This window comes from Bos taurus, chromosome X (genome assembly GCF_002263795.3).
Source record: "Bos taurus isolate L1 Dominette 01449 registration number 42190680 breed Hereford chromosome X, ARS-UCD2.0, whole genome shotgun sequence".
NCBI classification, from domain to species: Eukaryota; Metazoa; Chordata; class Mammalia; order Artiodactyla; family Bovidae; genus Bos; species Bos taurus.
In genome coordinates, this window is record NC_037357.1 from 37,070,523 (window position 1) to 37,076,262 (window position 5,740).

The following is a 5,740-nucleotide window of genomic DNA, read 5'->3' on the forward strand; positions in this document are numbered from 1 at the left end:
TAGAGTTGCCAGAACTTCCCTTGTGGTCCAGTGATTAAGGCTCTAAGCTTGGTTGGGGAACTAGGATCCTGAATGCCCCAGTGATAGCAACAACACTAGGTGCTCAGTCATGTCCAACTCTTTGCGACCCCATGGACTATAACCCTCAGTCTCCTCTGTCCTTGGAATTCTCCAGGCAAGAATACTGGAGTGGGTTGCCATTCACTTCCCCAGGGAATCTTTTCAACCTAGGATCGAACCTGGGTATCCTGCATTGCAGGCAGATTCTCTACCATCTGAGCAATCAGGAAAGCCCCATGATGTGGCCAAAAGTTAAAAAAAATAATTAAAAAAAGATAGAATTGCCATAGGATCCAGCAATTCCATTTCTGGGTATACATTGGAAGGAAATCAAATCACTATCTTGATGAGTTTTCTGCACATCCATGTCACAGCAGCATTACTCACAATAACCAAGACGTGGAAACAAGCTGAGTGTCCTTCGGGGGATGAATGGATAAAAAAGATATAGTATATAATATATATATAATGGAATATTACTCAGCTATGAAAAATAACGAAATCTTGCCACTTGGGACAATGTGGGTATACCTTGAGGGCACTATGCTCAATGAAATAAATCAGACAGAGAAAGACAAATACTGTGTAATTTCACTTCTGTGTAGACTCAAAAAAAGCTGAAGAGATAGAATGGGAAGGATGGTGTTTTTCAGGGGCTGAGGTAAAAGAAGACCTGGTGATCAAGGGCACAGACTTCTGGTTAGAAGATGAATAAGTTCTCAGATCTAAGGTAAAGCACGGTGACTAGAGTTAATACTACCGTAGTGTACACTTGAAAGTTGCTATGAGTAGATTTTAAACGTTCTCACCACCACAACAACAAAATGAAAATTCTGTGAGGTGGAGAATGTGTTCGTTAACTTTATTGTGGTCAACATTTTGCAACACATACATGTACCAAATCATGCTGTACACCTTCAACTTACACAATGATCTCTCAATAAAGTTGGGGGGAAAATTGTGAAAAATTAGCTGTGCCACTCCAAGCTCTGCCTACTTGGAGAATTTTCCTTTGCTGCCTCTCCAGAGGAGAATGGTTATCGGAAAAAAGAGGGCCTGGCCTTTCTATAAAACCCTAGAGTTCTGCACAGTGATCCCCTATCAGTGCTGGGCAGAGACTCCACACAGCCTCACCAATTCCCACAGACATTTTGAGCATTATTGGATCTGCTGGGTCATAGGCCCAGTTGGAAGTGAGAGAGCAGCCTGGATTCACTGCAGAGTTATCTCCTGCCCAGATCCCCACACAAAACAGGCAGCCTCACGAGTTACACAGTTGATGGGCCAACGTGGCACACTTGCCTGTGATATATATTCCACGATCCCAAAGAGTACAACCAGACATTTTTAGAGGTGGCTGATATAGGTGCAGCTGTCTTTCACCTTGAAGAGGGTAACTTTACATTCTGTACAGCACTGAGCTTCCAGAAACTTCAGTGAGGTTTTACATCCCTAGATTTTAATGGAGTAAATCTCCCACTTTCTAGTCTGTGTATGTCTTACAAAGCATCTCTAGTACTCTCTGCTTCTTGCTCATCAGATTAAATCAGGATGATGTCATCAGTGCAGTGGACCAGTAGATTTTGTGAGAAATGTGAGATAGTCCTGAGTCTCTGAGCAGTACGTTATGTCAGAGAGGAGGAGAGGTGACTTGACCCTTAAGTGTGCTATTGGCCCTGCCAGAAACAAAATGCTTCTGATGGACTTCATGTATTAGAAAAGAAAAGAAAAAAAGTGAAGTTGTTCTGCTGCTGCTGCTGCTGCTAAGTCGCTTCAGTCATGTCCAACTCTGTGCGACCCCATAGACAGCAGCCCACCAGGCTTCCCCATCCCAGGGATTCTCCAGGCAAGAACACCGGAGTGGGTTGCCATTTCCTTCTCCAATGCATGAAAGTGAAAAGTGAAAGTGAAGTCGCTCAGTCGTGTCCAACTCTAGCGACCCCATGGACTACAGCCTACCAGGCTCTTCTGTCCATAGGATTTTCCAGGCAAAAGTACTGGAGTGGGGTGCCATTGCCTTCTCCGAAGTTGTTCAGTCATGTCCAACTCTTTGCGACCCCACGGACTGTAGCCCACCAGGCTCCTCCATCCATGGAATTTTCTAGGCAAGAGTACTGGAGTGGGTTGCCATTTCCTTCTCCAGGGGATCTTCCTGACCAAGGGATCAAACCTGGGTCTCCCGCATTGCGGGGCTGATGCTTTACTGTCTGAGCCACCAGGGAATCCCTTTGCATATTGGTATGGAGTAAAATAGTCAATAGGCCAATAGCTGCATAGCAGGGACCAGGGGTTGTGTGATTACTGCTTTGGGAAAGAAACTCTATCTGAAACAGCAGCTATCATTGGAGTCACTGCCTGATGAAGTTGAAATCAGTCTGTAGTCTTTCTCCAAGATCCATCCACCTTCTGCACAGACTCAAATAGATAAATGGGGATATGAGCCATGTCATCCCAACCGTAACTTTCAAATCAAGGCAGAAATACCTGCAATTCCCACTAGCAATTACATCTTTGTGTTCCTGCCCCTGCAGCAGCCAAGGTTGTGCTGGCATCTTGATCTCATCGAACTTAGGCCACAGTGGAGTCCAAGTTGAAGTCATCCAACCAAGTAGTCAGTTAGAGTCCCTGCCAGCTACATGGTTAACATGAATATAGACTCTCCAATAAATGCACCCAGCTCAATAAATTGTATCTAATCCAACATTACATTCCACCCTTTTGGTATAACATCCTTAAAATCCACTCTCACACAAATGCTCCCAGATGTCTGTCAGTAATAACTAGCAAAAATCTTACTATTCTTTTCGGGTTAAAGATGTTTCCTCTTGGGTCTTCCCTGTGCCCACACCCCCAGAGAATGCTGAGACTGGGCCCTCCTCACAGGTCTAATGGCCAACGGGTCTCGTGCAGAATGGGTATCCCCTTGCAAAGCATTGGAGGGCTTCCACAACAGCCCTAAAAGTTCTCTTAAATAAAATAAAAAAAAAAAGAAAGAAAAAAAAAAGTTCTCTTACTTTTTGTAGCCATGGAGCTGAAACGTGCTGCAAGTCAAGCACAGAGTTTGATCGTGCAGGTTGAAGAATCACAGTGTTGACTTAATTCCCAGCCTCTTTGGGTTTTTCATGTGAGAGGTGGAGCCGTGAGTGGTGAGGAGCAAATGATACCTTCAAGCCACAAGATGAGATTCCTGATGCCACCCTTGTTACCAGTTTCTCCATCGGTCTAGTTTCAACCAATCAGGAAGCAGAAGCGAAGGCAGGTCCTTCCCCGGGTTCCTGAGAGGGAATAATAATAATAAATGAAAAGTCACTTGGTCGCATCCGACTCTTTGCAACTCCGTGGACTATACAGTCTAGGGAATTCTCCAGGCCAGAATACTGGAATGGGTAGCCTTTCTCTTCTCCAGGGGATCTTCCCAACCTAGGGATCGAACCCAGGTCTCCCGCATTGCAGGCGGATTCTTTACCAGTTGAGCTACAGAGGGAATAGGGCCTTGCCAACTCCTCAATCCTGCACATCCAGCCTCCATGGCTGGGAGACAACACATTTCTACTGTTGAAGCCCCTCAGCTTGTAGTCCTTGGTCACAGCCGCCCCCACAAACTCATACAGCCCCTAAGGCTGGAACAAAAAGCAGGATTGCAACTCCTCAAACTTAGCCACATTGATGGGGGTCCTGAGAGGACCAGTGTCCAGGTAGGGGCAGAGCCTAGCCAATGCTGGGGTCTTCAGGCTCAGAAAAGAGCCCCAGGGGGGCCCCAAAAAGAGGGGCATTTGTCACCTGGCATGGGTGCCTTGGTTTGAGGATGCAACAAAGCACAGCCCCTCTTGTCTTCAAGGCCAGAGGAGGGGTGAAGGAGGACTTGTGAGGGTGATGCTTCCATGAAAGCACACCCTTTCTTCCTCCTTGGGCCTCGCAGTCTCCCTCTAACAGCCTCTGAGAGCAGAGCTTGGGATGGGGCCAGCTAGCCAAGCAGGAATGGGATTTGCAGTCTCCGCTCTAGAGTCAAGATGCAGAGGAGAGCAAAGTCAGTTGGCACTCAAGAGACAAGAGCTTAATACCTGGCCTAGTCACGCTCATCCTGGGGCATGCACCTCCAAGAAAGGACTGCATAGATCCACTTTACCCAGAACAGCCAGAGCTTGGAAACAACCCTTTGTCCACCAATAGGCACATGGATGTGTAAACTGTGGGAAGTCCACACCATTCCCCAGCAGGGCATGGGAGGGAAGATGCCATAAGCGGGGCTGTGTCTGGAACAAGTAGTGGGTAGGGGCATATAGGGCTTTCTGTGTTGCCAGTGTTGCGAGTGGTGGATTCAAAAGTGCCAACTTCAGGTGCGCACTTTATGTCGTGCATGCTAAGTCCCAGTGACAACATTTTGGGGGGATGTTAGGGCAGTGAAATTACTCTGTATGATACCGTACATTTGTCCAAATTCACAGAACATCCAACACCAAGAATGAATGCTAATGGCAGCTGTGGACTTCAGTTAATGATAACAAATCACTATTGGGTCATCAGTTGTAAGAGATGGAAGAGGGGAATAAAGAGGGAAACTGGTGAGGAACTGAAATCTACGCTGAAATTCTCTACTCACCACTCAATGTTTCTGTAAACCTAAAAGTGTTCTAGAAAACAAAGTCTGTAAGTTTTTTTTTAACCATCCAGAAAGGCAGCCCAGGGTTGACATGGCAGCTGCATCTCATCAGGACCCTGGGCTTTTTCTATGTTGCTGCTCTGTCATCGTCAACAGCCAACTTCCACTCTCCCAGGCTGGCCAGGAGATGGAGCCAGGCAGGGAAAGACACACTGTGCTTCTTTCAGGGCACAGCCCCGTGCTTCCATCCCAGTGGCCCCACCTAGGTGCAAAGGAGTCTGGGAAATGCATCTTCAGCTCAGTGAAGACATTCTATTGTTATGTAAGAACAAGAAGACACGTCTTGGGGCCAAGAAGCAGATGCTGTTTTAGGTGGAGATTTAAGAGGGGATGATTAGGGTAGACAAGTCTTGAGGGGTGATCCATCAATAGGAGCAGAATAGCAGGGCAAGAGCTGCAGAGGTGTGTGGTGTTACTCACTGGTGTTTTTACGGATGAAAGGTGGTTACTGCTTGTTTGCCCCCAGAACTAGTCAACAGGAGCCAAAAATGAGAGATGCAGAGAAGACAAGGAAGATACAGCAGGAGAATGATCCTTGATGAGCCACAGTGGGGTGGGACCTGGTACCTAGGTAGAAAGGGTGACCTCAGATTTCAGCTCACTTCACTGAGGGTTCCAGGCTGGGGCTGGGGTGGAGGGGGTAGATTTGATGGTGAGAACGGGGGCAAAGATGCCTTCTACTGGTGTTTTGTAGTGACTCAGCTAAAGAGGACAGACACCAAGACCTCCGCTGAATAGGGGAGTTGGGCAAACCGACACAGATCCGCAGGACTGGCTGGCCGTCTGTCCCAGCGGGTCCACTTGAAGTTTCTGTCATTCATTTGAGGGGGGTTTTTACTGCCTGAGAGGGCCAGGCAGCCCAGGGTGCTCTACCCCTCAGGGCCTGAAGCTTCAGGAACAAGGTGCCCAACTGTGGCTGAGAGCCCAGATCGCCCCTGGAAGGCCAGCAGGGTAAGGGGAACAGGCCAGGTGGAACCACAGTGTGGGACCCAGTGCTGGGTAAAATGACAAGAGCGCCTC